Here is an 8,915-nt window from a genome sequence, read left to right on the forward strand (position 1 = left end):
ATCATAAGTGGTGAGCGAACTGGGGAAGGAGCATCTATTGCTTCTTATCATCGACAAAAAAAACCCGCCAGCCATGATCAGTTTGGTCAGCTCAGAAACGAGCATAAGAACCAACTCTAGACTAGTCGGCTCGTGTCATTCTCTGCATGTACAGACTTGTAATTGGCTGTGAAGTGCTCTGTAATACTTGCCTGTGAATGATGAATGACTCCACATAAACCTAAGTTGCATTTCATTGTTGGTACCAGTGCACAACTCTGGCTGGGAAGGCAAGGGCCCACTAAAAAATGCAGAAGTATTCAGCCAGCCGCTACCCACACGTAGCCTAGAGATAGCAACAGATTGTGGGCCCCATCCTGAATTGGTTCTGGGCCCCAGGGGGAGCTCAGTACCTAGTGCAACCTTTGTGTGCTGCTAAAGGAACCAGGGTACCTTCAATTAGTTTTGCATTCATTTCACCAGAATTAAGAGTGCCTCTCTGCTGGTGAAGAAAACCTGGCTTGTCTTAGTCTCATATTATAGAGCCATCGTGTATCACTAGTGCACTCACAGGGACTGATCCTAATGTCTCCGATTTCAGGGCACTTTTGGTTGGGCCTACAATGTCCAAGGATAATTGAATTACTGCCTCTGCATTGAAAATGACATTTAGGCAAATTGTCATTGCCCACGGCCAACTAGAGTGTGTCTAATTAATCAGGGGCCTTGTCCTGAGGGCTGCAGAGCGTCCAAATTCCCATTGCCTTCAACGACAGCGATGGATGTGCCACAGTGCCAGCAGTGTTGTACTTTGGTACAGTTTGGCGCTTGCAGCTGGGCCCCCCACACACGTGCTGCAGACATTCCCCGAGGGCCAATTCCTGGTTCGCCCAAGTGCCACTTAAGTTTCCAACTCTACCTCCATGTCATTTCATGCAGGTTTTAAACCCTATTTCCACCCACATAAAGCTGCTTTTGAGTTTTCAAGCATGCTTAGAAGGCTTTGCACTGGTTGTATGTGCTCTGTGTTGGAGTAGGATCTCCCAGCCAGGTGTGCAATTGTGTGCTGGTCTCTGAAAATGTGGGCAAAGTATACAACTGCTGCCCAGTGAAGCAGAAGGGCCCGTCCACCTTTGAATGGAACAAGAAACCCAAGTCATAGACAGCACAGAGGGGGCTTGAACCTGCACAGTTTATTCCTAACAGTGTGCCAACAACTAGGAACTGGCCAGGGTGGCCTCCGGCCTCCCTCTTAAAACGGTCCCACTGGGCAGCCGTAAGGGGAATGTAGGCAGGGATGGGAAGAAAGGCAACCAGAGTATGGTTCAGACACTGATCTAACTCGCGAACGCCCTGGGTTCTGTGCCTTACCCCTGCAGCTCAGGTACAGGCTGTTCTAGGAGCAGTTATCCATTTTATCCCATGACTATCAAATGCAAGAATATACAGTGCCTTTTCACTACATGTGTAAAGCCCAGACCTCTTTTCTGCTAGGATAGCATCCAGACCACTGAGCAACATTGTACTCGGCCTATTCATAGTCTATCATTTCTTTCCTTCTCGACTGCCATGCAAACCAGATCCAAGTGGAAAGCTGGACGGTTTTCTGGGCCTGGTGACTGCAGGCATTTGCTGGGAGTGCAAGGTCAAACCCCAGTGGGGCACCCTGAGCAAGTGCCCTAACCAAGGCTCTTGGGCCAAAAGTTGGGAGGGTTACCCTCCTCTTCTGTCACAGTGGCTAATCATTGTTCCTCCTTAACTGCACACGTTGCCAAACACGCCTACTCCACCAGCAAGCACATGCAGTCATGATGGGGCCATCTAAGCATGCTCAACAGGGTATGTGCAGCTGCACAGGTGGAAATAGGATTTCAAATCTGCATGAGTGACAGCCAAAAAATACCACTTGTGGATGCAGTGGCTACACTTAGATGCAGGTACAGGAGTTAGACATGCAAAAGTGAAGTAGGATTTAACCCTTAGGGGCTTTGGAAGCGTGGGCTGGGCCTAACGCACCCTGGCTGCCTACGCACGTGCTCATTGGGATTCTAATTAAAATGCATTGGTGCAGACTCTATTAATCGAGTCTGCTCCAGACTCCAATTAGAAAGCACCGGCATTGCTGCAGCGTCAGGTGTATTAAGTCCCTGTGCATTTTTAAATGGCTGCAGGACACTTTATCTAAACCTTGTCAAAGGACGTTTAGATAAAGCATCCCATAGCCATTTTTAAACACACAGGGGCTTAATACACATGACGGTGAAGTGTTTTAATTAGAGTGGCTGCCCAGGAACCTCTCTGATTAAAATGCCTCCCCCCCTACCTCCAAGCACATGTATAGGCAACCCCTAAGTTCAAACCCAGCTTAGGGATAGATTGTCAGTAAAACCTCAGGCAAGACATTCACCCACTCATGCAAAATGAGAACCCCACATTTCTACTCCACAGGGCTAACATGAAGCTAAAAGCCACGCGTGAGGTGCTCCAGTGGACAGAGGCACAACTCGCTATTTCGGCAGAGGTGGCCAAGCTCTTTTCACCCTGATAGTTGTTCTTGCTACCTGGGTTCCCCGGTAGCTACCATTTTGGTGCCCCTCCTCCCCCAAATCAGCATCAGGAGCTGGTGCCCTGCTGAATCCATCCTAAGCACACTACTAGGAAGTAGCTAAAGGCTAGCTATGTTGTTAGACAGAATGACATGCCATAATTGTTCTTCAGCCAACAAAGAAGGCTTATCTGTACACACAAAGTAGAGGAGTTACACTTGTGACAATTTTGGCCCATTGCAGGAGGCTAGTAAAGCCAGTCGCAGCTAGTAAGGTGTGAGCTAGAGGCAGAGCTGCCAGTGTAAGGCACATGGCACTAGTTGCTCACCCTGAAGGGCCCATCCTCTCCTTTCATTAACCCAAGGAGCTGGTGCATAGAAAGCATTCCCTAAGTCATCTCACTAATGTGCGACTATCCTCAGTCCCCTTTGAGAAGGCTCAAAAAGAAAATATGACTGTGTTAGAGCCAGGCAGTAGAGAGAAATTTCCCTTAGTCGCATTTCAAAGTCCCTTTAAATATCTTTTTATCCTTTTGATTAAAAAGGAACGTGTGTATGGGGATTTTTCAGTGCTGTTCCCCCCATACTGTGCTTATGACGTTGGAAGGACATTACTGCGGCTAATGTAAATGTGTCAAGCACACAAACCGTATGTGATGCTAATGTTAAATAGATGCTCAAGGTCATATGAGAAAGGTCCCAGTTGAAAACTTGTAAGTCAGGTCTGCAGACTGTCCTCCTCTCCCAGTTATGGGTCTCATCTGCCTAGGGGATGTCACAAAGCCACCCAGATGGTACTAAGGGAAGGACCTACTCGCTTAGAAGGAGAATTAGGTTGAGAAAGAAGGCAAAATGTCCTAATGCCTTTTCCCACCTCCTGAAATCCCTGGAAAGTTCTGGCAGTAATTGTCCCATTCATTTTTCCATCTCATTCTACATCTTTGCTAGGAGCCGTTCCCCTCTTCTTCCTGCACTCATCTCAGATTTGGGTAGGCAACTGGCTTGGGATCAGCTTTGACATTTCAGGATCTATATTCTGCTATAAAGGTTCAAGGTTTGAGCCTAGATTCACCTGCAGCTGGTGATTTTTTTTCCCCATGGGGTGAAGATGTTGGCTGCAAAGCAGTGTTTGAGTTAACTGCCAGTTTGAAATATTTCAAACTTTCGAATTTTTTTTTTAAAGCAGAAATATTCTGGGGTAAAAATAATGATAGTTCTTCCCCATGTTTGTTTCCTTACCCAGTACCCAGTTCTGTGGCACTCAGATTGGCGTTGAAAAGCACAAGAGAAAGTGCTTCCTCTTGCGGCTTCACAAAAATCTGAATTCAGTGTTGGAGCATCCGTTAACGCCGAGGCCTTTCTAGCTTTCCACCCATTTATCCTATAGCCATTGTTGACTATAGCCAAATACTTCTCTGGCAGATCCTTAAAACTATGGAAGTTAAAGGGGTTTATACTCTGCATTTCAAGCAAAATTCACCCCTTGCTATGTGCCAGCCAAAATGTCGGTGAATCCAAGAAATGCCACTTATGCACTCCATTTGGGCTAAAGTGAGAGACCAAGTGCCCCCCCGCCCCTGGGGGGAATTTGATTTCTGTTACGATAGTGCAAGGAAGACAGTCTGCACCAGGTTTTAGCAACTCTGTATTCTCTGCCTGTCAAGCAGGAACTAAATAAAAAGGCTCTTATTGTGCTTCAAGCCATTCATTTAACAGCAATCACCTATGTGTTCAGGATGTGCTGGCAGGGAATTATCTGCAATGGGAAGCTGCTTGCCAATGAGTGTTATAAAAGCTTGTTGGCTTTAGCTGTACCTAAAAACAGATGCACATCAATCAGCTAAGTGTAACAATCAGACCCAGGATGCCTTCACCGGTGTGGGTGCTGAGTAACCGCCACCCCCACGCAGCAACCTCACTCCATATGGATGAGAAGCAAAGGAAATGGTTTCGCTTATCACCTCCAGAGCCGAACTGCTAGAAATGTTCTGCTTCAGCACAAGTGGTGCATGGGGACCTGCCCAGATCTTAGGCAGATGGGTAAGTTTGAGCCATAACACCATTGTGAGGGAAGGTCAGCTGGAAACTCCCGCTAAAAGTCTCTACCACTGAAATGTTTGAAAGCTGGATACAAAGAGTTTTGGCTGGTCCATAAAAGCCAGCGTTGATCAACTTTAACAAAAGCCATACCTCTTCACCTATTTCCTGACTGCACAGTTGGACCACATCATGGGAAAAGTGTTACCTCAATAGAAAGAAGCCAGTGCCTAACCACGCTTGCTACCACACTGCAGGATCCCTCTGAGCATCTGAGATAGACTCGTTCTCATCAGTTGAGACGTCAGTAGGCAAAGAGCATGCAGTTCCTTGCTCCCTGCAATGTTAGGCAAACCTCAAGCAACTGCATGGATCTGAACTTCAGTGCGAGATGGAGAATGGGTCCTAACCTGACAACGCAGCAGATGGAGCAGGTTTCGAAGCAGGTTTCTTCAGGCCGTTGGAGCTGGAGCACGCCGCTCTTCCAGCGCCAGGAGAAGTGCACTCTCCTACCCCTCTATAAGCAAGCTGGTGCTTCCCCTCGCTCGCCGGTTCCTGGAATAGTCAGGAGAGAATTTTGTGTTGATAAGGGCTTTGTTTCTATATAAGGTATTATGGAAAAATAATTGAAATGCTAAAGTTAAAAAAAAATCCTCAGCCTTGTCAAAATGAAGTGCTTTAATAACACTGTTCTTTTATTTCCCAAGCTGTTTGATTCACCATTTTTATTTCACAAGGAATTTTTACTTTTTCCTTCTGACTTGGGTCAACGAGAAATAAAATGGCGGCAATTCCCTTAGAGCAGATATTCAGCTCTTCCTTGGTTCCTTGGGCCCTGATGATGTCATCAAGCTGGGTTTTTTTCAGTTCTTTCTCTAAATATTCCTTCTATCTCCACCCCCTTACCCAGTTCCTTCACAGCGTCTTCGTTTCCTCATCTACCTCTTCTTTCTGCATCCTTGCCTCCTCCTTCCCTCTCTCTCTTTCAGTGCCTGTTCCTTTTCTCTTCCCAATGGCCAAGCCCCTCACACTTGAACACAACCCCAACATCACAAAAAGAAAACAACCAGGCACAACACAACGGCAAACACATGGTGCTGACAGGTCCCTGGCAAACTACCACACCACTCACTCCGTTTGTGCCTTATACCTGGTCTCTTCTATACTTCCTCTGTAAACCCTTTGGCTAGGGAAAGAAAGTACGCATCAGCCGGTATGAGTGATCAAAAACCGATTTAACTCAGAAGTTCAGAGCACATAAGCCACCTTCAAAACGACCAAAACCAATTTCAGATAAACTTGGATTGATGCAGTATCAGACTTAACTGATTTAGGTAAAATCAGTTTATTGCACTTCTGTCCCAGGTCCCCTCCAGAGTCAAAGTCAACTCACAGATCCCCGACATCCCAGGATGCTTTGCACCTCCCCCACAGACCTCCTCCCCCTCACAGGGTGGGCAGTCTAGCCTTGGCCCAAGCTGTCTGCTCCAGCCAAGCAGGGAGGCATGCTCTAGCCTGGCATGGACCACTGCAGGCATGTGGCGGCATTTCTGGAATTAAAAATGAATGTCTGTTCACTTGCTTATTCGTTCAATCTACGGAGGTTAGACTAACCTGCAAAGACAGAAACAATTCAGCCTCAGGCTTTCTGACTGTCTGTATTTAGCCTTCAGGGGAGGGCCAGTCTCTGACTCCATATGGATACTGTGCCCATTGCAGTGGGGCTCTAATCTCTGTTAAATCTTCAGTTGCTACCATAGTACAAACAACATGGAGCAATTGGGGAAAACCCAGTGTGTTCCCGTGCCTCGCACAGCCAGTGTTTGTCCCTGCAACGCTTCAGTTTCCATTAAAAAGGATTGCAGGATATAACCAAAAGCAGAATCAGTCCCTTCAAATCTGGCCAGGTCAGGTTTTCCTTCCTCCTGTTTTCTCTTTCTCCCCCATTTTCACCCATGCCTGATGAAGACTTCAGCAGCCGAAAGACAGTAGTTGCTTTCTCCAACACCACTGCTTCACCCACAAGGGCAGTGTGATAAAAGCCTTTCCCTTTTAAGGGACGTGCTTATGCTCATCTAAGAGTGATAGATTTGAAGCAGAAATTTCTAGGAGAAATACGATGGCACAAGGTCAGGCCAGAAGATGATAATGGTCCCTTCTGGCCTGAAAAAAAAACAAAAATCTATGAATGTATCAATCTTTTCAGCTGGCCCTTCTCTGTGTCTTTGGAGGCAATGAGCCCGATTCCAGGCATGACTCTGGCCTCCCGCACACCGGCAGCACTGGGCGTCCGTGCAAGCGGAAGCAAAATTCTGATTTTGGCTACACTCGCATAAAAGCAGCTACTCAGGTTTTACATGGGTGCAAGAAACATCTGGCTCTCATAGCGTCCCACCGGCAGCACCAGACTCCCCTGTTTCGTGGAAACACAGCCTCAGCCTCTCAAGGTGGCATTTTGATCACAACCACCTCTAAATCAACGGGGGCGGGAATCAACCCTTTTGTCATAAAGAACCACGGGACTGCCCACAAATCTCCCACTGACCCCAACAAGACTCCCAAAGCATCGGCAGTCACTAGCTCAAAACCCTGGTATCTAATCGGCGTCACCAGACCCATCAGCCTACAAAGTTGGCGTTCTCTTGCGTTTATCGGCGCGTAATTTATTGCCCTGAAAATTCCTACGTTTCCTTTTTTTTATTAGTTATATTGTGTTTGTTAGCATAATCATTTCTCGGCGAGAACGTCAATAAATGCTGGAGACAGCAGCAACAACAACAACAAAAAGCCCAACTGCTAAATAATTCCTAGAATGAGTTGTCAGAAACCTTTTATTTACTGATTCCGCGCATTTCATTTATTTCTGGCAGCGAGCCAACCTTCCTGACAGCTAAGATTTATTGATTTAATTGCCTAGGGTAACCATGCAATAAAATCATCTCAAAGATAAATTTTCATGGCACTGCGCAGCATTGAAGTAATTTTTCAAGTGCTATGGCTATATTTCTGCAGGTTACAGGTGCAAAATTTGCTTAAAGCAGAAATGTCTCATTATTGTAACCCCAGTGCATCAGCACAGTTCCTTTTGTGGAAAGCTTCCCTCTCACTCTCTTTTTTTAAAGAGGGACAATGCAGGTCTCTCAGAGAAGAAATGATATTTTCTTAATTGGTTCATATATTCAATGCCCAGGAGAAAGTGAAGCTTCAGTTTAATTAGGAGTGGGCTTAGAGGTTATTTACAGTGTTATACAGAATCATTTGTTTCCAGCTGCGAGATGCTTTTTAATGCTGGAGCTTCACACGGTAGATGATTGCCATTTGTGACATTATAGTTTATTGAATCTTTAGATCTTTTTATTTACACTGTTAAAGGGCTCATTATAGCTCGGAACAACGAGTAAATGAAAAACTCTGATTAATTCCCAGGTTAATGGAAACATTTCTGAAGTCAGGGATAACATAAACTTTTAACAATGAGAAATATTTTCTTATCTCTTATGATTTATTTTTCAGGAGGGGTTTTGTTTTTTTTGGGTTTTGGTTTGGGTTTTTTTGCTTTGATTGCAGCATTTAATAGCTTATTACTCTTGCAGCCTAGGAACTTTGTTCTCCAGACCCAACCATTTGGTTCTGATGCCGCAAGGTACTTCAGCTTGCATTTCCTATCATCCGGCCAAAGAGAGGCCAAAGGTGCTATTAGTGCAGACTGACACTAAAGCTGCAGAAGGGAGCACTGCTGTGAACTGATATGCAGACCAGCACCAGTGTAGTGCATATCAGAGCTGTGCAAAACTTTGGTAGCCAATTTGATTCGGAGGAGATTCAGCCCAATTTGGCGGCTGAATCTCCAAATCTGAATCAAACTGGGAGACCAATTAAAAGGTCTGAATCAAATCGGAAGCCTCCGAATCAATTCAGAAAAGATCCGGCGCCGATTTGGAGGAGATTCGGCCATAAACAGGCAGCAGTCCTCACCACGCTATACGCAGCTGCCTCCAGCTGGTAAGTCTGTTGTAGTGGGCAGAAGGGGGAAGGAAGGGGCATGTGGGGGGAGGGTTGAGGTCAACAGCCCCACAGCAAGGGAGGGACTGGGGCTAGGACAGGCTGCCCAGCTGGAGTGGGGGGCAGCTGGACTCAGGGAGGGAAGCTCCTGCCATGTGCCACCAGTCCAGGGAGCCATGGGAGCACGCATGTGCCCCCAGAGCTGTGCGGGGCAGGCTGGGCCAGGCTGTACTGCGGGAGGCTAGCCCCAGCTGCCCGCCACCGGGCTGCACGCCATGCAACGGGTGAAGCCATGGCTGTGTCGGGTGGCTAGACCCAGCCACAGCCCAGAGTGCAGCCCTGGCTTCACCTG

Source organism: Crocodylus siamensis, chromosome 8 (genome assembly GCF_052110815.1).
Source record: "Crocodylus siamensis isolate JL-2025a chromosome 8, ASM5211081v1, whole genome shotgun sequence".
Taxonomy (NCBI): Eukaryota; Metazoa; Chordata; order Crocodylia; family Crocodylidae; genus Crocodylus; species Crocodylus siamensis.